The following is a 23,627-nucleotide window of genomic DNA, read 5'->3' as shown; positions in this document are numbered from 1 at the left end:
TGGCTCTGGGGAATGGCTGAGCTGAGCTGTGGGGAAAGGGATCCCAAGGAAAAGGAGCTGCAGGAGCTGAGTTTGGGGAGAAATTCCGTGCCCAGCTGCTTCCAGGGGCTGCAGGAGCTGAGTTTGGGGAGAAATTCCATGCCCAGGTCCCCCAGGCTCTTCCCAGGGCAGACTCTGAGCAGCTCCGGGCCGATATTCCTTTGGGATAAGGGAGATTATCCCATTTTTTACAGCAGGCACACAGGGATTAGGGCTGGGATTTCCTAAAGCCTCCTGCTTCAGGAGAATGGGAATTGCAAGTCCTTGAGTTCCTCGGGAGGCCCTGTGAAAAATTCCTGGCTGGGATGGAATATTGAGCTGAGGATCTGTCACATCCAGTGCATCCCAACTCCCCAGGACAAAACCACAGTGGTTGAAAATCCCTTAAAATTTTAAAATGAAATAACTTCAAAGTTAAACGACTTTAAAATTAAACACGTTTAAGTAACTTGAAAATGACAATTTAAAAATGAAAAGTCCAGCTCCTTCCTCCTGGAGTTTTCCCTTCAGTCATTCCCATCTTATTTTTTTCTTATTTTTCCTGATGTTTTCCCCCCATGAGTGGGAGAGATCTGGGATGGGGGTGATAAGCAAATCTTGGAAAACAAAGTTCAGGCAAATCCATGGGCAGGTGGAGAGCAGCTTCCTCTGGGTGGGGACACACCTGGGAGGGGAAGGAGCAGCTCTGGGTTTGGGGGGATTCTGGGGGGCACCTGCACAGGGGAGGCACTTCTTGTTCTCTTGGAGCTGCTGCTCAGCTCTTCTCTGCAGCTTGGAATTCTGTGGGTGCTGCTTTTGCATTCCCTGGGGAAATGCCCCTTTTCTCATGGGGGGAAATGCCCCTTTTCCCATGGGGGGAAAATGCCCCTTTTCCATGAGGGGAAATGCCCCTTTTCCCATGGGGGAAAATGCCCCTTTTCCCATGGGGGGAAATGCCCCCTTTTCCATGGAAAAATGCCCCCTTTTCCATAGGGGGAAATGCCCCTTTTCCATGGGGGAAATGCCCCTTTGCCCATGGGGGAAATGCCCCTTTTCTCATGGGGGAAAATGCCGCTTTTTCCATGGGGGAAATGCCCCTTTTCCCATGGGGGAAATGCCCCTTTTCCATGGGGGGAAAATGCCCCTTTTTCCATGGGGGAAAATGCCCCTTTTTCCATGGGGGAAAATGCCCCTTTTTCCATGGGGGAAATGCCCTTTTTCCTTGGGGAAAATGCCCCTTTTCTCATGGGGGAAATGCCCCTTTTTCCGTAGGGGGAAATGCCCCTTTTCCATGTGGGGAAATGCCCCTTTTCCATGTGGGGAAATGCCCCTTTTCCATGGGGGGGAAATGCCCCTTTTCTCATGGGGGAAATGCCCCTTTTCTCATGGGGGAAATGCCCCTTTTCCATGGGGGGGAAATGCCCCTTTTTCCATGGGGGAAATGCCCCTTTTCCATGGGGGGGAAATGCCCCTTTTTCCATGGGGGAAATGCCCCTTTTTCCATGGGGGGAAATGCCCCTTTTCCATGGGGGAAATGCCCCTTTTCCATGGGGGGAAATGCCCCATGAGGTTTTTTTGTGCTCTAGGGTTCCTTACCCAGGTGAGGATGAGGTTTTTTGTTCTCCAAGGTTCCTTACCCAGGTGTGAATGGGGGATTTTTGTGCTTCAGGGTTTTTTGGGCAGGTGAGGACAGAGATTTTTGTGCTCTGGGGTTCGTTGGGCAGCTGAGGATGGGATTTTTTTGTGCTCTAGGGTTCCTTACCCAGGTGAACACTGGGGATTTTGTGCTCCAGGCATTTTTGGGCAGGTGAAGATGGGAGTTTTTTGTGCTTCAGGGTTCCTTACCCAGGTGTGAATGGGGAATTTTTGTTCTCCAGGGTTCCTTGGGCAGCTGAGGATGAGGATTTCTGTGCTCCAGGGATTTTTGGGCAGCTGAGGATGAGGATTTCTGTGCTCCAGGGATTTTTGGGCAGCTGGGGACAGGGGAATTTGGTGCTCCAGGGTTCCTTGCCCAGGTGTTTTGCAGCTCCGCGGGAGGAGGCCGGGCTCGTAAAGCGGCGCTCAGAGAGGATTAAGGGGTAATCGGGGTTGTAAACAACTCCCGGCTCTTTAACACCTTCCCTGATGTGCTCCCTGCCCTTCCCCCGAATTCCTGGCTCTGGATGAGCCCTTGGAGTGCGCTGGGATGGATGGGGCTGTGGGATGGATGGAGCTGCTGGGATAGCAGCCCCTGCTCCAGCTGGAAATTCCCAGCTCCAGGAGAAGGGAACTCCTCACACAACAGGGGGGAAACATCCTGGGATTGGGGCTTGTGGTGTTTGGGACTCGGTGTGAGCCCTTCCTGCTGGCTGGGACATTCCCTGGCTGGAATTTGGGAATGGTGTGAGCCCTTCCTGCAGGGAACTGAGCAGATTCCAGTGGGACATTCCCTACCTGGAATTTGGGAATGGTGTGAGCCCTTCCCTTAGGCTGAGCAGGGACGTTCCCTGGCTGGAATTTGGGATCTGGTGTGAACACTTCCCTCAGGTTGAGCAGATCCCACTGGGACATTTCCTGGCTGGAATTTGGGAATGGTGTGAGCTTTTCCTGTAGGGGACTGAGCAGATCCCAGTGGGACATTCCCTGGCTGTTTACCCGTTGCTTTTCCAGCTCTGTTTCATCTCCCGTTGTGGAATTCCCCTGCGGTTCCCACCTCCCCCGTGCTGCCCCTTCCCACGAGGACCGGGGTAATTAAACACCGGGTAATTAAACACCGGGGTAATGAAACATTGTCCGGGCAGGGCACGGAGCGACCCCGTTGTTTGCCCGGGAGATAAGGGACGGCAGATAAGGGGGTGTTTGCTGCCAGCCCAAGGACAGGGCCAGCCCCTGCCCGGGCAGGACAGGTCCCCTGGCCCTGGGGTGACACCTGTGGTGGCACCTGGCGGGGCTGGCACTGCTCTTCCCATGGGCACGGCTGGCACCTGGAGCTGGAAGGGGAAAGGGAGGAGGCACCTCTGCCCTTGGGATGTGCTTGGCTGGGGTTAAAATCCCACTCTGGTTAAAATCCCAGTGTGGTTAAAATTAAAATCCCTCTGGGGTTAAAATCCCAGTATGGATAAAATCCCAGTGTGGTTAAAATCCCCCGGGGTTAAAATTGAAGTCCCACTGTGGTTAAAGTCCCACTGTTGTTAAAATCCCACTGGGGTTAAAGTTAAAATCCCACTGGGGTTAAATTCCCAGTGTGGTAAAAATCCCACTGGGGTTAAAATCAGAATCTCACTGGGGTTAAAATCAAAATCTCACTGGGGTTGAAGTTAAAATCCCTTTGGGGTTGAAATCCCAGTGTGGTTAAAATCTCCCTGGTGTTAAAATCCCCCTGGGGTTTAATTCCCACTGGAGTTAAAATCACAATGTGGTTAAAATCCCACTGGGGTTAGAATTAAAATCCCACTGTTGTTAAAATCCCACTGTTGTTAAATTCCCAGTGTGGCTCAAGTCCCTCTGTGCTGTGTCCTCAGGGAGTTTGGCCAAGGGGAAGCTCTGATCCCAAAGGAGCTCCCATTTGCCGTTTTTCCCGGATTTTGCTGTCCCCACAGCCCCATCCTTCCTTTGGGAATGCTGCTGGCTCTCTCCTTGCTGAAATGTCCCCCCCAAATCCCTCAGGATGGGGCAGCACCAGCACAGCCCAGCTCCTCCTGCTGCTGCTCCCATGGATGCCAGCCAATAACAAATTCCCAAACTCATCCTGCTGGGTTTTTCCTGGCAATAACAAATTCCCAAACTCATCCTGCTGGGTTTTCCCTGGCAATAACAAATTCCCAAACTCATCCTGCTGGGTTTTTCCTGGGAATCACAAATTCCCAAACTCATCCTGGTGGGTTTTCCCTGGCAATAACAAATTCCCAAACTCTCCCCCAGGCCCATCCTGCTGGGTTTTCCCTGGGAATAACAAATTCCCAAACTCATCCTGCTGGGTTTTCCCTGGGAATAACAAATTCCCAAACTCTCCCCAAGCCCCAGGCCCATCCTGGTGGGTTTTCCCTGGGAATAACAAATTCCCAAACTCATCCTGCTGGGTTTTCCCTGGCAATAACAAATTCCCAAACTCATCCTGCTGGGTTTTCCCTGGGAATAACAAATTCCCAAACTCTCCCCCAGGCCCATCCTGCTGGGTTTTCCTGGCAATAACAAATTCCCAAACTCATCCTGCTGGGTTTCTCCTGGCAATAACAAATTCCCAAACTCTCCCCAAGCCCCAAGCCCATCCTGCTGGGTTTTCCCTGGGAATAACAAATTCCCAAACCCCAGGCCCATCCTGCTGGGTTTTCCCTGGGAATAACAAATTCCCAAGCCCCAGGCCCATCCTGCTGCGTTTTCCCTGGCAATAACAAATTCCCAAACTCTCTCCCAAGCCCATCCTGGTGGGTTTTCCCTGGGAATAACAAATTCCCAAGCCCCAGGCCCATCCTGCTGCGTTTTCCTGGCAATAACAAATTCCCAAACTCTCTCCCAAGCCCATCCTGGTGGGTTTTCCCTGGCAATAACAAATTCCCAAGCCCCAGGCCCATCCCGCTGGGTTTTTCCTGCTCCGTGCCAGCTTTGGGGCGAGATGAAAGGGCCCTGCCCCACCTGGGGCACACCTGGAGCACAGCTGTCACCTCCCAGCCCTTTATGGCCCTTTGTGGTGCCGCGGGCTGATAAGGGCTCACCTGGGGCGGGGGCGGGGCTCTTTGATAAGGACTCACCTGAGGGAAGGTGGAGGCTGGGGTGGGAGCATCACCCTGGGGGCAGGAGCAGCCCTGAGGACCAAGCTCTGAGTGAGGGCTGGGGTTGCCCTGGCACTCCTGGAGTTCCTTTTCCAGAGGGATTTTTGGGATCCTCTGGGATGATGGAGCCACGTGTCAGTGGGGGATTTAATCTTCATTTAAGGCAGTGTGTGAAATCTGCCTTTGGCCAGGCAGCAGCACGGGGTCTGTGGGAAGCACAGGAGGGAGAAAACTCCCAAATTTCGGGATTCCTGAATCCCCTTTAATTTCAGGGATTAGGAGCCCAGTGCCTGCCTTTCTCCAGGCTGCCAGCAGCGGGTTATGAATTCAGGTTGCTGTGGGGCAACGCTGCTGCCAGGGCTCTGGAGGCTGTGCTGGCCTCACCTCCCCACAATCCAGGGCATAAACTGCTCCCATGGCCAAGGGCAGGAGTGTGAGCAGGAAAATCCATGAAACCCATCCCAGCTGGGCCCTGCTCTGCTCCCTCTGGATGGGCTGGGTGAGAGCAGCCAGAGCTGGGGCCTCTCCTGGCTCTGGGGTGATGGTTTGGCTTAAAAATTGAGATTTGCTGTCAGCTGAGGGCTCTGCAACCTCATTTTTTCTGTTTTATTGAGCAACTCTGCAGCTTTTCTGTTTGTAATTTGAGTTTGATAGCACAGCCCCGAAGTCTGAAAAGGCAGGAAGGAAAGAAAAAAATGAACAGAATTTGAATTTTCTCTGTGGTCAGATCTGGGGATTTATTTCACTTGGAATAATCCTGATTTTCAAAGCTGGAGTGATCCAATTACCACGAGCTGGTGCCATCCTGCAGTGCCTGGGGAACCCTGCAATTGATGTGGGGTTAGCCTGGAGATCCCTCATTAAAACTGATTTAACTCAGAGCTGCTCCTGCTCAGCCTGGCAGCGCAGGAGCGTCCCTGACTCCACATTTCCCTGGGAAGGACTTTGGGGATGCACATTCTGGGGTCCAGCAGGGTGGCTGCAGCCTCTCCCCATCCCAAAAACTCCAGAAAGTTGGAGCTGGGTCAGTTTTGAATGATCCAGCTTTGCTCCAGCCTAACCCTCACCTTCCTCCCCTAACCCTGACCTTCCTCCCCTAACCCTGACCTTCCTCCCCTAACCCTCACCTTCCTCCCCTAAACCTCACCTTCCTCCCCAGATTTTGGGAAGTATTTTTGGAGCAGTCCATCCTGTCTGGGGCTGACCTTCCTCCCCTAACCCTCACCTTCCTCCCTGGTTTTTGGGGAGGTTTTTTTTTGCAGCAGTCCATCCTCCCCTAACCCTGACCTTCCTCCCCAAACCCTGACATTCTTCCCCAATTTTTGGGAGATTTTTTTGCAGCAGTCCGTCCTGTCTGGGGCTCACCTTCCTCCCCTAACCCTCACCTTCCTCCCCAGATTTTGGGAGGTGTTTTTGCACCAGTCCATCCTTCCCTGACCTTCCTCCCCTAACCCTCACCTTCCTCCCCAAACCCTGACATTCCTCCCCAATTTTTGGGAGGTTTTTTTCAGCAATCCAACCTGTCTGGGGCTGACCTTCCTCCCCTAATCCTCACCTTCCTCCCTGGTTTTTGGGGAGGTTTTTGGTTTTTTTTTGCAGCAGTCCATCCTTCACTAACCCTGACCTTCCTCCCCTAATCCTCACCTTCCTCCCCAATTTTTGGGAGTTTTTTTTGCAGCAGTCCAACCTTTCTGGGGCTGACCTTCCTCCCCTAACCCTCACCTTCCTCCCCAGATTTTGGGAGGTTTTTTTGCACAGCAGTCCATCCTCCCCAAACCCTGACCTTCCTCCCCTAACCCTCACCTTCCTCCCCAATTTTTGGGAGGTTTTTTTGCACCAGTCCATCCTCTCCTAACCCTGACCTTCCTCCCCTAACCCTCACCTTCCTCCCCAAACCCTGACATTCCTCCCCAATTTTTGGAAAGTTTTCTTGGAGCAGTCCAACCTGTCTGGAGCTGACCTTCCTCCCCTAATCCTCACCTTCCTCCCCTAACCCCCACCTTCCTCCCCAATTTTTGGGGTTTTTTTTTGCAGCAATCCATCCTTTTTGGGGCTGACCTTCCTCCCCTAACCCTGACCTTCCTCCCCAGCTTTTGGGAGGTGTTTTTGCCCAGCTGCCTGTGCTGTGCTGGCCCACGTGAGCAGCCTGGCTGGCACTGCCAGCTCCCATCAGCTCCTGGGGGGACAAATCCTGGATTAGCAGAGCCAGTGGCCCTGCTGCAAGTGCAGCCCTGCTAATTAGGTTTATGTAACCGGGCAGGGCTTAATTGGGGAGCAGGATGGGGGCTCTGAGCTGCTGGAGGCTGGGCTGGTGTGGGATTGACAGGGGTGGGATGGATGGAGGTGAGAGATCCCTGAAGCCAGGCTGTGAAATTTGGGATTTATTGCAAAGGGCCAAGTGCAGGGCCCTGCTGGGAGCTGCCAGCACAGCTCAGAGCAGCAAAGAGAGAGGGAGAGAGGGGTAAAGAGGATGAGGGAGCGAGGTTCCCCTTGCAATACAAAAAATCTTCTTCTGGTCCTGGAATTTGGGATTTATTGCAAAGAGCCAAGTGCAGGGACCTGCTTGGGAGCTGCCAGCCACAGCTCAGAGCAGCAAAGAGAAGTAAAGAGAGTGAGAAAGGGGATGAGAGAAGAGAGGATAAGAGGGTAAGAGAGCGAGGTTCCTGTTACAATACCATAAATCTTCTTCTCTGTTGAATATTTCAATTCTCTCTAGCCAGTCTAGTCCAAGATACAGGTCCTGTGGGGTTTGCAGATCCTGTGGGGTTTGCAGATCCTGTGGGGTTTGCAGATCCTGTGGGGTTTGCAGATCCTGTAGGGTTTGCAGATCCTGTAGGGTTTACAGATCCTGTAGCCTTTACAGATCCTATAGCATTGACAAGTGCTGTAGGGTTTACAGGTCCTGTAGGGTTTACAGATCCTATAGCATTTTCAAATCCTGTAGCATTTACAGATCCTATAGGGTTTACAGATCCTATAGGGTTTACAGATCCTATAGGGTTTACAAATCCCATAGCGTTTACAGATCCTGTAGGGTTTACAGATCCTATAGGATTTACAGATCCTGTAGCATTTACAAATCCTATAGGGTTTACAGGTCCTGTAGCATTTACAGGTCCTGTAGCGTTTACAGGTCCTATAGGGTTTACAGATCCCATAGCAGGATCCCAGCTTTTCCCTCTGGAGCAGGGCCTGAGGCTCCCAGGGATTGTTTGCACCAGGAGGGGTTGGGCTGACCCAGTGCCAGAGGGGTTTGCCCCCCCAGGAGCGAGCTCTGGGTTATCCCAGCTGCAGATGTGGGAAAAATTTATGGGAATTCTGTTTCCTGCCCCCCAAAAAAAACCCCGGGAAAAATGACTGGGGCAGCCAAAGGCTGGAACATGCCAGGTTTGGGGTCTGGTTGGGAATTTTGGGAATTTTTTTCTCCCCAGCTGCTGTTCCTGTGGCACACAGGGACATGGAGGGAGGTGGCACAGAGGGACAGGGAGGGAGGTGGCACAGAGGGACATGGACAAAGGTGGCACAGAGGGACATGGACAAAGGTGGCACAAAGGGACATGGAAGGAGGTGGCACAAAGGGACATGGAAGGAGGTGGCACAAAGGGACATGGAAGGAGGTGGCAGACAGGAACATGGCCAAAGGTGGCACACAGGGACAGGGAGGGAGGTGGCACAGAGGGACATGGAGGGAGGTGGCACAGAGGGACATGGAGGGAGGTGGCACAGAGGGACATGGAAGGAGGTGGCACAGAGGGACATGGAGGGAGGTGGCACAGAGGGACATGGAGGGAGGTGGCACAGAGGGACATGGACAAAGGTGGCACACAGGGACATGGACAAAGGTGGCACACAGGGACATGGAGGGAGGTGGCACACAGGGACATGGACGGAGGTGGCACACAGGGACATGGACAAAGGTGGCACACAGGGACATGGCAGGAGGTGGCACAGTCCCAGCTGTGCCAGGGCCTTGCCACCCTCTGGAGGGGGTTTCTGTTGGGATCCAGGGCTCTCCTGAGCCTCATCCTCCCTGTCCATGGCATTCCCTGAGGGACCCAGCGTCCCAGAGTGACAGTGACATCCAGGAGGGGGCTGTCCCTGCAGGACAGGCTTTTCCTGCCCATCCCACTCTGATCCTGCGTGTCCGGCCCACACCGATGGTGCTGCTGAGCTTTGATCTGCTCCCAGTGATTAAATTCCTATCATCCAGACTGACAGCTTAATATTCCTTCATATTCCCGAGCCAGGCCGTGCTAAATTAGTTGTGTCTGTCTTGCCAAAGCTGCAGAAACCTCAGAAACCTTTCTGACAGCTCCAGGCACTCGATACATTTTTTTTTTCTCCTTTTTTTCCCTTTTTTTTTTTTTTTCCTTTTTCTCAGTGTACAGTGGGAGTTGTGTTTGCTCTGTTCAGGGAATGCTTTCCTGAGTTTCCCACAAGCTGCTCCAGGGCTGCTGGAGTCACTCAGTGCCCGTGGGGTGGGATTGGGATCTGCATAGGACCAGGCTGGGCCTTCCATAAAAAATGGTGTCCTTGTGTTTTTGGAATGATTTCCTCTCTAAGTCTTGGTTTAGGTTGAATTGTTCCTGTTTTGTGACTGAAGGCCTCGAGCTTTTGTGGGGTTCCTTGGAGCAGCTGATCCCTTCCATGCCCCTATTGGGTCCCCTGTTGGATCTCAGCTGTTTTGGGGTGAAATGTGGCACTTTGGGGGCTCCTGAGCCAGAGGAGGAGGAGCACATTTTGGTGAGGACCAAAAATGGGATTGGGATGAGGAGAGATGATGGGGATGGCATGGGATGGGGTTGGGATGAGGTGGGATTTGTTGGCAGCAAATCCACCCCAAATCCTCTCCTTTCCTCTCCGCACAAGCAGGCAGCACCTTTGGGGTGACACCAGGGACACCCTGGAGGCTCCCAGAGGGGAAGTGACCCCAGATCCACCCTGAGCCAGCCCTTCCCAGCCAGCCTGGGGCAAGTGCTCCCCTTGCCAAGAGCTTAAAGCAGGGAGGAGCCCCCCCAGGAGCAGCTTTGCTGGAGAGGCAGGAATTCCAGGGGCAGAGTTAATCTCCAGCAGGATTAGCCGAGCATGCGGCGTCTTGTCAGATGTGGGAGCAGCGGCCGGGGCTGTAATTCCTGCAGACAAGGGGGAGGCTCCTGCTGGAGCCCAGCCCTGCCACACGCTGCCCCAGTGACCCACTGAGGCCTGGGCTGCTGCAAATTCCCAAAAAAGTCCTTAAAAACAGCAGTGCAGGCTGGCAGGATGGAGGATCCCGCTGCTCTCCACTTGTGACTGAGACGGGAGCTGCCAGAGCATCCCAGAATATCCCGGCCTGGACGGGGCTCACAAGGGGCATCCAACTGTTGGTGCTCTGCAGGGCAGCCCAGAGGATCCCAGCTTTTCCCTCTGGAGCAGGGGCTGAGGCTCCCTGGCTCCCAGGGACCCGTGTGTGCTGCAGGAGGGGAAGCAGTGACAGCAAATCCCCATCATCCCATCCCATCATCCCAATCCCATTCTATCATCCCAATCCCATCCCATCATCCCATCCCATCATCCCAATCCCATCCCATCATCCCATCCCATCATCCCAATCCCATCCCATCATCCCATCCCATCATCCCAATCCCATCCCATCATCCCATCCCATCCCATCATCCCAATCCCAGTCCCATCCCATGCCATCCCAATCATCCCATCCCATCATCCCAATCCCTTCCCATCCCATGCCATCCCAATCATCCCATCCCATCATCCCAATCCCATCCCATCATCCCATCATCCCATCCCATCATCCCATCCCATCATCCCATCCCATCATCCCATCCCATCATCCCAATCCCATTCTATCATCCCAATCCCATCCCATCATCCCATCCCATCATCCCAATCCCATCCTATCATCCCAATCCCATCATCCCATCCCATCATCCCAATCCCATCCCATCATCCCATCCCATCATCCCATCCCATCATCCCACCTCATCCCATCCCATCATCCCAATCCCATCCCATCATCCCTCCTCATCCCAATCCCATCCCATCATCCCAATCCCATCCCATCATCCCACCTCATCCCAGTCCCATCCCATGCCATCCCCATCATCCCATCCCATCATCCCAGTCCCATCCCATCCCATCATCCCAATCCCAGTCCCATCATCCCTCCTCAATCATCCCATCCCATCCCCATCATCCCATCCCCATCATCCCATCCCATCATCCCAATCCCATCCCATGCCATCCCAATCATCTCATCCCATCATCCCAATCCCAGTCCCATCCCATCATCCCCATCCCATCCCATGCCATCCCCATCATCCCACCTCATCCCAGTCCCATCCCATGCCATCCCATCCCAATCCCATTCCCCATCCCCGTTCCCCATATCCCCATATCTCCATATCCCCATATCCCCATTCCCCATTCCTATCATCCCCATTCCCCATCCCATATCCCATATCCCATCCCTCCTTTCTTTCCCCTCAGAATTCCTCACCCAGGAGCTGGGGCTGCTGGAATCTCCCGGTTTTTGGCCAAGGAGGGGCTGCAGCCCCCTGGGATCCCCGGGAGGAGTTTCCTGCATCCAGGCTTTGGGAGCTGCTGCTCTTGGCAGCTCTGAGGAGCCCAGCCTGGCTTTGGCAGGCCCTGAGCACACGGAGTTAATTAGTGGCTGTTAATTGCACTGGGAGTTGGGAATTGGACACGTTTGGAATTCAGAGTTGCTGTTTCCAAGTGTGGCAGCTCTGGTGAAACTCCTGTCCAGCACTGGAGAAGGGGAACATCGATTTTTGCCCGGGGAAAGAGCAGCATTTTGTAGCTCTGGTTCCTCTCCTCCTCTCCTGGCTTTGTTTGCAGTTTGGAGCTCATTATCTGCTCCATCTTTGCTCCCCCTCTGCCAATTTGCAAACCCCAGGCTGGGCTTTGGAACAGGGATGCAAATCCTGGGGGCTCTGGGGGTGTTGTGGAGTCAGGCCCAGCCTGGCACCCCAGAACCCCAACCCCAGAACCCCAACCCTCAGGGCTCCCAGGGGAGGAGAGGATGTTCTCCATCACCTCTCCAGCCTCGCATTCCAGCTGGGACAGGCAGAGCCCTCCTGTTATCACAGAGTTATGGGATGGTTTGGCTCGGAAAGGACCTGAAATCCCATGCAGGCCATGGATCCATCATGGGCAGGGACCCCTCCCACTGCCCCAGGCTGGCCTGGGACACTCCAGGGATGCAGGGACAGCCACAGCTGCTCTTGGGATTCTGTTCCACCCTCCCAGGCAGGAATTGCTCCCCAGTATCCCACCTATCCCTGCCTGGGACACTCCAGGGATGCAGGGACAGCCACAGCTGCTCTTGGGATTCTCTTCCATGGCCTTTTCACCCTCCCAGGCAGGAATTGCTCCCCAGAATCCCTCCTATGCCTGCCTGGGACACTTCCAGAGATCCAGGGACAGCCGGATTCTCCTGGGATTCTGTTCCAGGGCTGTCCCACCCTCCCAGGTGGGAATTGCTCCCCAATATCCCACCTGTCCCTGTCTAACACCACTAACCCCCTCTGAGTGCTCAGCAGCCGGGGCAGGAGGGCTCTGCCAGGCTCCAGGAGCAATCTGGGACTGACAGCTCCTGCTGTGCTATCCTGGTGCAGGATATCAGAGCAGGACAAGCCCATCCCACTCCACCCCTGCCCTGGCCAGGGACACCTTCCACCGTCCCAGGGTGCTCCAAGCCCTGTCCTGCCTGGCCTTGGACACTTGCAGGGATGAAACAGCCCCAGCCTGACCTGCCTGGAGAATTAAACCTGGCTTAAGCACTTGCTCAAGGGCAAGGTGGGGCCCCAGGGATGAGCAGCACCTCAAGGTGGCCACCATGAGCTCGTGGCTCCCATCCCACAGGGCTGATCCTGCTGCCCCCAGGCCCAGCAGGGATCAGCGTGTGGATGAAGGATCCCAAAACCTCACCCACCCCACAGCCCCTTCCCAAAGCTCGTCCTGTTCCCCCTCTTCCCTGCAGTGCAGCCCTCGAGGGGCTCACAACAAACCTGGGGGCTCCAGGATCCCCCCAGATCCAAGGAAAAGAAAGGAAAGGTTAAACAAGCACAGAGAGCAACGGCAGCTCCGTCCAACAGCAACAGCCTTTGGCAACTGGGTTTGGAAAAATGGATAATTCTGCAAAATTTCAGCAGCGGGGAAGAGGATGGGGAAAGGGAGGAAAAGGCAGCCTGGAAATTCAGAGACCCCTTCAAATTCTCTCCCCAAGCCCAAGCAAGGCTGGGAAATAAGGAGCAACACAACACATTGTTGATGACTTTTCCATTAAACCCCCACTCTAAACCCTCTCTTTGTATCCCAGCCTTTGCTCACAGCTCAGCAGGCCCCACTTCTTTATTTATTTTATTATCCCTCCCCTCCTCTCCCTCCTTTTTAATAATAATAATAATAATAAAAAAAAAAAGTTATATGACTTTAATTAAATGCACTTATTAAAGGCTGAGCTGTGTGCAGGGGCTGGGGTTGTGCTGCAGGCACATTTTCCAGGGAGTGTTTGCATCCGCCCGCCCCGGGCCCTTTTTAATGCCCAAATAAATCCAAAGCTGAGGTGCTGACAGCTCCTCATGCACCCAGGCAGCCAAGAAAGCAAACCCAGGGCAGGGATTTAACCTCTTGTAGGCACAGAAACTCCCCCCAGGTAGGCCGGGCTCAGGGGGCAAGGCCCAGCAGCAACAGTGTCCCCTCAGGGTCCTCTCAGTGTCCCCATGGGTCACTGTGGGCACAGGGAATTGTCACTGTGGGCACAGGGAATTGTCCCCATGGGTCACTGTGGGCACAGGGAATTGTCACTGTGGGCACAGGGAATTGTCCCCACATGGGTCACTGTGGGCACAGGGAATTGTCCCTGCTGGAGTCACTGTGGGCACAGGGAATTGTCCCCACATGGGTCACTGTGGGCACAGGGAATTGTCCCTGCTGGAGTCACTGTGGGCACAGGGAATTGTCCCCACATGGATCACTGTGGGCACAGGGAATTGTCCCTGCTGGGATCACTGTGGGCACAGGGAATTGTCCCCTCATGGGTCACTGTGGGCACAGGGAATTGTCCCCACATGGATCACTGTGGGCACAGGGAATTGTCACTGTGGGCACAGGGAATTGTCCCCTCATGGGTCACTGTGGGCACAGGGAATTGTCCCCATGGGTCACTGTGGGCACAGGGAATTGTCACTGTGGGCACAGGGAATTGTCCTCATGGGTCACTGTGGGCACAGGGAATTGTCCCTGCCCTCCCAAGACTTTTCCTGAGCTCCTCAGGGAGCACACACGAGGTCTCTGCCAGGAGTCCAACATCTGCACAATTCCTTGGCAGGAAATGCTGAAATCCCTGCGAGTTCCCTGAGGTGGGGAGGGAAAAGGCCTGGATCTGCATCTCCATCCCTGGAGCGGGGCTGAACTCCCTCAGCCTGAGGGACAGGGGACAGTGACAGCTCTGGGTGATCCCTGCCTTGTGCCTGGGACTTTTCCTGCCCTTCCCGTGCCTGGAGGGTGGCAGATCCTGCTGGCAGCAGCAGCTCAGGGCACAGGAGGGGCTCCAGCAGGGCTGGGAGCTGCTTTTGCCGTGTGAGGCTCCCTGGCCTCAGGGCTGGGTGCGATCCCTGTTTTCCTCTGCCCCCAGGCGCAGAGCCCAGAGCTGGGGGGATTCCCAGGCAGGAACGGGGCTCTCCCTGCTCTTCCCAGCAAACAGGACCTGGGGCTGTCCCCTGCCACCCCTCTGTCCCTGGGATGGCTCCCTGGGCTGATTTCCTGGGATTCCTGGGATTTGTGGGATGCCAGGAGCTCAGCCAGGCTCTTCCAGCAGCTGCAGCATCTCTCAGACCCCCTGTGCTCCAGCCCCGAGGCTTTTTGCCAGAAGGGGCTCCTGGGTGTTGCAGAGCAGATGTTCCAACCCCACAAACGTCCCTCTGTCCTCTCCAGCTTCCTGCCTGGAGCTGGGGCTCCCGAGGCTCCAGCTGGAAAAAGCAGCTTGGCTTTGGGGCTGTTGTTGTCCTGGAATGCAGAATTCCCTGGCTCCCTGAGCAGTTTGGGAGAGGGGGGTGTTGTTCCTTGGATCTGGGGTAACCATCCTGCTCCCGGTTTGTGCCAGGGCAATTTACTTCAAATTGATTTCAAATTTATTTTATTTATTTCAATTTATTTTTTGTCCTGCCCAGAACAAAAACAAAGGGGAGAACAAAGTGCTGGGGGAGCAGCAGGAGCAGGGAATGGCTTCAGCAGCTCATTAATTAATTAATTGGTGAATTGTTAATTAATTAATTGGTGAATTATTAATTAATTACTTGATTAATTGGTGAATTGTTTTATTTAAGTCTATTTTATTTATTTCCCAGCAGCACCTCCAGGACCAGTAATTCCCATGGCACTGGGAGGGCAGTGCTGGTGCTGCTGGGCCCCACCATGACCTGCTGGGATGGTGGGCAGGGGGATTTATCCATTCCCTCAGGGATATCAGATCCTTTGGGATAAGGAGATAAAGATTGTGGTGGTTGGGAGCTCTGCAGGGAGGGAGGGTCCCCTGCTCTCACTGCATCCAGCTCTGCCTCAGCTCCTTCCAGGGATTTCATTCCTTCATTTTCTATGGAAAGGAGGAAGGGAGAGGGGGGGGGGGCACAGAGAATTAATCAGCTTAGGGTCAGCACAGGAGAAAACACTGCTTAAATGGGTAATCCCTGGGCTGGAAATCAGCTCAGAGCTGCGAAATCTCCGGATGGGTTTTCCTCCTTCCCTCCCTCCCTCCCTCCCAGCTCCAGGGACAGGGGGTGGGGACAGGCCAGGACTCCAGCGTGGCTTTTGCACCCTTGTTTGGTGTCACTCCCTGATCCAAAGCTTTCCAGAGAGCACCTGGCCCCAGGTGTGCGGATTTGGGGCACCCCCAGGCGTGGGGAGCAGGGCTGGTCCCTGGGGTGGGAGGCACAGCCAAACCCATCCCCTCCCTGGGGACAGACACGGGGCCTTTGCAGCTCTGCCCACCCTGGGAGGAGCTCATTGTGCACTGGAATGGGAGGTGTGGGAATGAGGAGGGGACCCCCTGTAATCCCTTTTGTCCTGGGGATCCAGTCCCTGCTCACCTCTGTGGGTGCAGGAGGTACCTCAGAGCATCCCTGGGATGCCTTGGGGAGGCTGAGCTGGAGCAGAGGCTGGGCAGAGTCACAGAATAAAGCAGGGATTTATTCAAAGCATCTCCTCCATGGATCCACCTTGGGCAGCACCAGAGCCCAGCCAGGGCTGCACCCAAGATGAACCAAAATGGCCCCAAAATGAGCCCAAGATGAACCAAAATGGCCCCAAAATGCACGGCCGGGCACGGGGTCTCTCCCTGGGATCAGTTCTGCTCCATTTGCATCTTGCAGTTCATTGTCCCATCCCAGCTTTAGCCCCTGCAGTCCCATCCTTGTTTTTCTCTCTCCAGCCCACGGGGTTTGTGCTCCTGGGCTGAGATTTGGATCATTTGTCCTTGGTGCCCAGCTGGAGCAGGAATTGTTTTGTCTCCCTGCTCTGTGCACAGAGCTCAGCATCCCCTGATGTGAGCCCAGCCCCACACACTAAAGCAGCACAGAACCTGAAAAATAGAAAAGCTCAAACCTGAGGCATCCCCTCCCTTGTTGGAGATCTCCTGTTGGTGAGCAGGGGGCAGAGCCCTCCAGCTCCTTTGGAGGATCCAGGGATCACCAGGAGCTGCTGGCAGGAACCTTGGGGAGCTGCTCAGCTCCTGCCTGCCCAGAGGCAGGAAAAGCAGAAATGCTGGAAATCAGCAGAGCTGCTGCTCAGGGAATGTCCCTGCAGGGTCAGGCCCATCCCTCAGCCTGCCAGGGGTTTGTCACTGTGGGGACACTGGAATAAATGACCCAGAACAGTCAGCAGGCGCCAGAACCTTCCTGAAACCTGGGGCAGTGTAGGCTGGCCCGGGCTGATGTCACCTGTGCTTGTCACCCTTCTCAAAAATGAAGGGAAATGGGACTTTCTTCATTCCTGGCCCTGTGACAGCTCCGGGGCTCTGCAGAGCCGGGGTGGCCCCTCCTGAGGGCAGGCAGGGAGGGGACATTGCTGGAAAGAGCAGGAGGCAGAACAGGTTGGTGTGTGTCAGCCAGAAAGTGCCCGGGGCTGGGCCTGCGGGAAGGTGAGAGGTTCCATTTTTAGGCTTCCACCTGTGCTCAGGTTTGGGGGCTGGGTCGGGGCTGGAATTTGAGGAGGGAGCTGCAGGTGGAGCTGGGAGCAGTGGAGGCCATGCTCTGGGTGCATCCCTCTGGGAATGAGCCAGGACTCACTCCTGGGGTGTTTTCTGTGTGGTGTTTTCGGGGTGCCCCCCGTGGCAGGAAGGAAATGATGAATCTGACTCCATGTTCTTAGAAAGACATAATAAATAATAAATAATAATTTCTTATTTTATGAGAATATATTACATATATTGTATTGTATTATAATATATATAATATATATTATAATATGTTATCTATTTTATATTATGCAAAGTAATAAATAATTTATTATTTTACGATACTATACTATATTATAATATAGTATATATTATAGTATATATTAATATATAGTATATATAATATAGTATATATTATGTATTTATATATTATAATACATATTACATATTTATCTATTATATAGAATAATAAATAATTATTATTTTATGATACTATATTGCATGTATTGTATTGTATTATAATATATATAATATATATTATATTATAATATGTTATATATTTTATATTATGTAAAGTAATACATAATTCATTTTAATATAGTATAGTATAGTATTGTAAAATAATAAATTTTATAATAATAATAAATATTTAGAATATTTAAATATTTTATATATTTAAATTTCAAATATTTTATATAATAATAATAGATATTATATACTTATATATTATGATATAATACATATATGTATTTATATATTATATAAAATAATAAATAATTATTTATTATTTTATGATACTGTATTATATTAAAGAATGCTATACTAAGCTGTACTAAGGAGTAGAGAAAGGATGCAGACAGAAGGCTAAAAATATAATAATGAAAACTCCTGACTCTCCCCAGAGTCCTGACACAGCTTGGCCCTGATTGGCCATTAAGTGAAAACAATTCACATGGAACCAATGACACAATCACCTGTTGGATAAACAATCTCCAACCACATTCCAAAGCAGGAAAACACAGGAGAAGCAATCAGATCATTCTTGTTTTCCTTTTTCTCCGAGGCTTCTCAGCTTCCCAGGAGTTAATCCTGGCAGGGGGATTTTTCAGAGAATGTGAATGTGGCACAGCCAGGTCTCCCCTGCGCCATCCCCCTCCTTCCTGCAGGTCCTCCTGCGCCTCTGAGGTTTTTGTGGCGACATCTCAGGGCAGCTCTCCAGCAGCCTGGGATGTTCTGGGGCTAAAGGAGCAGAGTTTGGGAGGTCTCGTCCCGCCTGACCCCAGCACTGAGCATCCCCCCAGGCTCAGGTGTCCGTGAGTCAGCGGCGGCTCCGGGTGACTCACGGCGCTGTCTGGGTCAGGGCTGCTCATTAACACCTTCCCAGCAGGGAACAGAGCTCTGGGAATGGGGCTGCTGGGGCTGTGGTGAGCGGCTCCCTGAGCCTGCCTGCTCCTTCTGGGCTGCTTTAGATCCTCCTGCACTGCTCCAGCCCTGGGAACCCACGGAGAAGCTGCTCCATCCATCCCCGGGGCTGTTCAAGGGAGCTTGGAGAGCCTGGGACAGTGGGACGTGGCAGGAGGTGGCACTGGGTGAATTTTAAGGTCCCTTTTCCCCCCCAGACCATTCCATGACTCCACATCCCGCAGTGCTGGAGGTGGCAGCGTGGAGAGGATTTCTTCCCAAGGATCCTAAATTCCCAGCCCAGGGAGGAAGGAGCTGGGAGGGTCCCCTTGTGAGATGGTACATGTGGGACACTGAGGGAGGGTGGAAATAGGGAGAGAGGGGTGGAAATAGGGAGAAAGGGATGGAAACAGGGAGAGAAAGATGGACATGGGGAAAGAAAGATGGAAATAGGGAGAGAGATGGAAACAGGGGGGTGGAAATAGGGAGAGAGGGATGGAAACAGGGAGAAGAGAGATGGACACAGGGAGAGAAAGATAGAAATAGGGAGAGAGGGATGGAAATAGGGAGAGAGAGAGGAACACAGGATGAGAGGGATGGAAACAGGGAGAAAGGGATGGAAACAGGGAGAGAAAGATGGACACAGGAAGAGAAAGGTGGAAATAGGGAGAGAGGGATGGAAACAGAGAGAGGGATGGATACAGGGTGAGAGGGATGGAAATAGGGAGAAAGGGATGGAAATAGGGAGAGAGGGATGGATACAGGGTGAGAGGGATGGAAATAGGGAGAAAGGGATGCACACAGAAATGCCAGGACTTCCATTTTCCAGTTTTTTGGGGCCAGGCTGGGCCCAGCCTGGGTGTGGGTGCAGGGCCAGGGCAGAGTGTGCTGAGGCTCCTGCAGTGGGGCTGTGGCTCTCCAGCTGCATTTTTGTCAATCCAGCCCTTTGGATGGAAGAATTGCAGCAGTAAAAGCGGAATTGGGACATGTCTGAGCAGGGCCAGGGGTCTGAGGGAGCAGCAGGAGCTGCCAGAATCCTGTTCCTGCCTCTTGGATCCCTTTCCTGTTTGCCTTTGCTGCCCACACAGTTTGTGCTCTCTCTGTCTGTGGATGCTCCCACCCTCCACAGCCAAAATTCCCATTTTATTCCTGCTCTTTGCTCTGCTCCTGGAGAACAAGGAGGGGGCAGGAGGCAAATCCCATCCCAAAATCCCATCCCAAAATGGGCAGGAGGCAAATCCCATCTGCTGCAGACCCAGCACCTGCTGTGCTGGCTCGGGGTGGATCCTCTCCCCCTGTGGGATGCTGCTGAGCTCTTGTTCCATCCCTGCTCTTCTGGGATGTTGTGAGGGCTCCTGGAGAGGACAAAACCCCGGGGCTGGTGGCCAGGAGCTGCTGGTGGCTCTCAGTGTGTGGCCTGGGGCTCAGGGAAGCAGATGGGCCCTCCCGGGGAATGGGGCAGGGAAATGGAGAAAATTGCACCTGGAATCTGCCGGGTTTGGGGGGAGGAGCGGGGATTTGTAGGGCAGGGGGCGCTGGGCGGGTTTTCCTTGGGGGAGAGCAAAGGGTTAAACTGTCCTGTGGGTTAAACTGGGCACTGAACTGGATCCACACATGCAGGGTGTGCTGGTGTCCCCAGGATGGGCAGGGGACAGGCAGGGGACATCAGTGCTGCTGTGTCCGGTGCTGTGGTGTCCCCGGGATGGGCAGGGGACAGGCAGGGGACATCAGTGCTGCTGTGTCCGGTGCTGTGGTGTCCCCGGGATGGGCAGGGGACAGGCAGGGGACATTGCTCCCAGTGTGTCCAGCGCTGTGGTGTCCCTAGGATGAGCAGGGGACATCATTGCTGCTGTGTCCAGTGCTGTGGTGTCCCCAGGATGGGCAGGGGACATTGTTCCCAGTGTGTCCAGTGCTGTGGTGTCCCCAGGATGGGCAGGGGACAGGCAGGGGACATCAGTGCTGCTGTGTCCAGTGCTGTGATGTCCCCAGGACAGGCAGGGGACAGGCAGGGGACATTGCTCCCAGTGTGTCCGGTGCTGTGGTGTCCCCAGGATGGGCAGGGGACATCATTGCTGCTGTGTCCAGCGCTGTGGTGTCCCCAGGACAGGCTGGGACATCTCTCCCGTGCCTCTCTCCCCGCAGTGCCGGCTCTCCCCGAGCTCCGGCCGCATCCCGAGCTGCCCCTCCGGGCTGGGCTGGGCAGGAAGCGCTTTGAAGTGCGGGTGTTCCCCGCTCTGGAGATAAGAGATCAGAAGATCAGAGCAGCCCCGGGGCTGCGCTATCGCCCCGTGCCCTCTGATCGCTCCCGGCCGCGGCGCCTTCAAACACCGGGCACTCCCTGGGCTGGGCTGGGCTGGGCTGGGCTGGGCTGGGCTGGGCTGGGGGCACAAACCTGCACCCACCTGCACCCACCTGCACCCATCCTGCACCCACCTTGTACCCACCCTGGGCTGGGGGCACAAACCTGAACCCACCCCTACACCCACCCTGCACCCACCCTGCACCCCTGGACTGGGCTGGGCCGGGGGGAACAAACCCTGCACCCATCCTGCACCCACCCTGCACAAACCCTGCACCCACCCTGGGCTGGGGGGACCCACCCTGCACCCCCCTGCACCCCCTGAGGGTGTGTGAGCTGCCAGCCCAGGGCCTGGACCCTCTGGATGTTCTCCTCAGGCACTGGGTGCCTCTGGGGTGTCCCCAGTGTCCCTGCCTGTCCCACATCCTGCTGTGCACAGACAGACAGACAGACCCCAGCCCTGGGGGTGTGGGCTCAGGGCCCTGCAGAGCTCAGGGGTGTCCCCAGCAGTGTTTCACCTGCCTGGTCATCCCACATCCCTCTGTGCAGCAATCCCCAGCCCTGGGGTGTGGGCTCAGGGCCCTGCAGAGCTCCAAGGTGCCCAGGGGGTGGGCAGGAGGATTTGCAGCCCTCAGCTCCTGGGAGTGCACAGAACAGCTTGGGGGAAAGGAGAAGGGTTTGGGGCAGCTGCTCCTGCCCACATCCCTGCAAACCCTGGAGTTGGTGCTGGGCGAGGATCAGCCCCTGAGCCACCCTCACCTGGCCCTTCCATTAACGCTGCTTTTCCTTCACAGGGGCCCTGCTGCAGGCTCGGGGTCAGGGACAGAAGGACGGCCAGGAGCAGCTCCTGAGGATGGGATGGACAGATGGACAGCCAGGAGCAGCTCCTGAGGACAGGATGGACAGAGGGACAACCAGGAGCAGCTCCTGAGGACAGGATGGACACTGCAGCTGGGACAGATGGACAGCCAGGAGCAGCTCCTGAGGACAGGATGGACACTGCAGCTGGGACAGATGGACAGCCAGGAGCAGCTCCTGAGGATGGGATGGACACTGCAGCTGGGACAGAAGGACAGAAGGACAACCAGGAGCAGCTCCTGAGGACAGGATGGACAGATGGACAGAAGGACAGCCAGGAGCAGCTCCTGAGGACAGGATGGACAGATGGACAGCCAGGAGCAGCTCCTGAGGACAGGATGGACAGATGGACAGCCAGAGCAGCTCCTGAGGACACGATGGACAGAAGGACAGACGGACAGCCAGGAGCAGCTCCCCAGGACAGGACAGGACAGCCAGTGCTGGGCTGCACATCCCTGCAGGAGCTGAGCTCCTCCCCGTGGAACTGACAGGACTCAGGAGCAGTTTCTGCTGGGCTTTGGGAATTTGGGAATTGTCCCGGTGGATCCTGGCCATGGATGGATGGTGGAGAGCTCCTGGGTCAAGCAGGAGCTCAGTGCTTTTCTCTGGCAAGGACCAAGACCTTGCCTCCTTTCCAGTGGATATTTCTGGTTTTTATTTTTACCCCTTTGCTCCTTTTTTTTTTTTGCTGTTTTTTGGGGGTTTGGGTGTTTCCTGAGGATGCTGGAGCTGCAGTGGATCCCAGGGCAGGAATGGGGGGAAACCAAACCCCAGCATGGAGAATGTCACCCTCAGAGACAATTAAACTGCATTTAATTAATAAACCCCATTGGCTCTGTCAGTGCTGGATGTTGTTTTCCCACATTTCCAGGGGGTTTTGGGATGCTTTGGATCGTCCAGGAAACCTTGAGGATGAGAAACCCAGGAGTTGAACACCTTCATTTTGCAGGAGAATTCTCCCCTGTCCTTTCCCTCCTCCCTCTCCAGCCTTTAACCACCACTGCCTTCCCTCCTGCTCCAAAAGCCACTGAAATGCCAATTATTTCCCCTAAAATCCTGTTGTTAATTGGGCCTGGATCTTGTTCCCTCCTACCCTGTGAGCACCAGAAGGTGCCCTGTGGAAACAGAACAGGAGAGGGATATTTAGGTAGTGGAAATATCCATTATTTTTTTAGGATTTTGAACATTATTTAACCAAAAAAAGAGGTCCTGTTGTATAAAAAGCACCATGGCCTGATGAGCATGGGTTCAGAATGGTGATTTGGGAGCAGCCAGGGTGGCTGGAACTTTCTGCCAGGATCATTTAGGTTGGGAAAGGTTTCCAAGGCTGAGTCCAAGCTGTGGCTGATCCCCACCTTGTCCTTCAAACCACAACCCCGAGCTCCTGCTCCCCCTGTGCCATCCTTGCCCAGAATCCTGCGTGGATCCATGGATGGGCACGGGGACAGATCCAGGCATTGGGGATTTTTGGGGTTCCTGAGGAACGTTCCCCTTTGGATCCCCCAGGCCTGAGCAAACACAGCCAGGGAAGGGTGGGACCTTCCTGGGTGAGCAGCCAGGAACCCCAGCCTGGGGAATCCATGGATTTGTGGGTTTGCTCTCCCACTGCAAACATTAACCCTTGCTGGGCAGGAATTCTGCTGTCCTGCACAGGGAATCCATGGATTTGTGGGTTTGCTTTGCCAAATGCAAACATTAACCCTTGCTGGGTGGGAATTCTGCTGTCCTGCAGGGGGAATCCATGGATTTGTGGGTTTGATCTCCCAAATGCAAACATTAACCCTTGCTGGGCAGGAATTCTGCTGTCCTGCAGGGGGAATCCATGGATTTGTGGGTTTGCTCTCCCAAATGCAAACATTAACCCTTGCTGGGCAGGAATTCTGCTGTCCTGCAGGGGGAATCCATGGATTTGTGGGTTTGCTCTCCCACTGCAAACATTAACCCTTGCTGGGCAGGAATTCTGCTGTCCTGCAGGGGGAATCCATGGATTTGTGGGTTTGCTTTGCCAAATGCAAACATTAACCCTTGCTGGGCAGGAGTTCTGCTGTCCTGCAGGGAATTCCTTGGCTGTTCCTCCAGGCTGGGAGAGGTTTGGGGTCTCTGTAGGGTGCCAGAG

General features: G+C 54.1%; 1 long non-coding RNA gene across 1 annotated transcript in view; it reads left to right on the top strand.

Annotated features, from left to right (window-relative positions):
* The window catches only part of LOC139601958 (uncharacterized), a 38,601-nt gene extending 16,249 nt beyond the window's left edge, over window positions 1-22,352 (top strand). The window contains exon 3 of the long non-coding RNA XR_011683074.1: window positions 21,448-22,352. This is a non-coding gene — a long non-coding RNA (uncharacterized lncRNA). The remainder of the gene's footprint in view (window positions 1-21,447) is intronic.
* Window positions 22,353-23,627: the final 1,275 nt, after the last annotated feature.

Source organism: Agelaius tricolor, unplaced genomic scaffold, assembly GCF_023055355.1.
Source record: "Agelaius tricolor isolate 1412-34295 unplaced genomic scaffold, bAgeTri1.0.p SCAF_32, whole genome shotgun sequence".
In the NCBI taxonomy this organism is placed as follows: domain Eukaryota; kingdom Metazoa; phylum Chordata; class Aves; order Passeriformes; family Icteridae; genus Agelaius; species Agelaius tricolor.
Note: the sequence above shows the minus strand (reverse complement) of the source record. Positions and strands in the feature narration are given on the sequence as shown.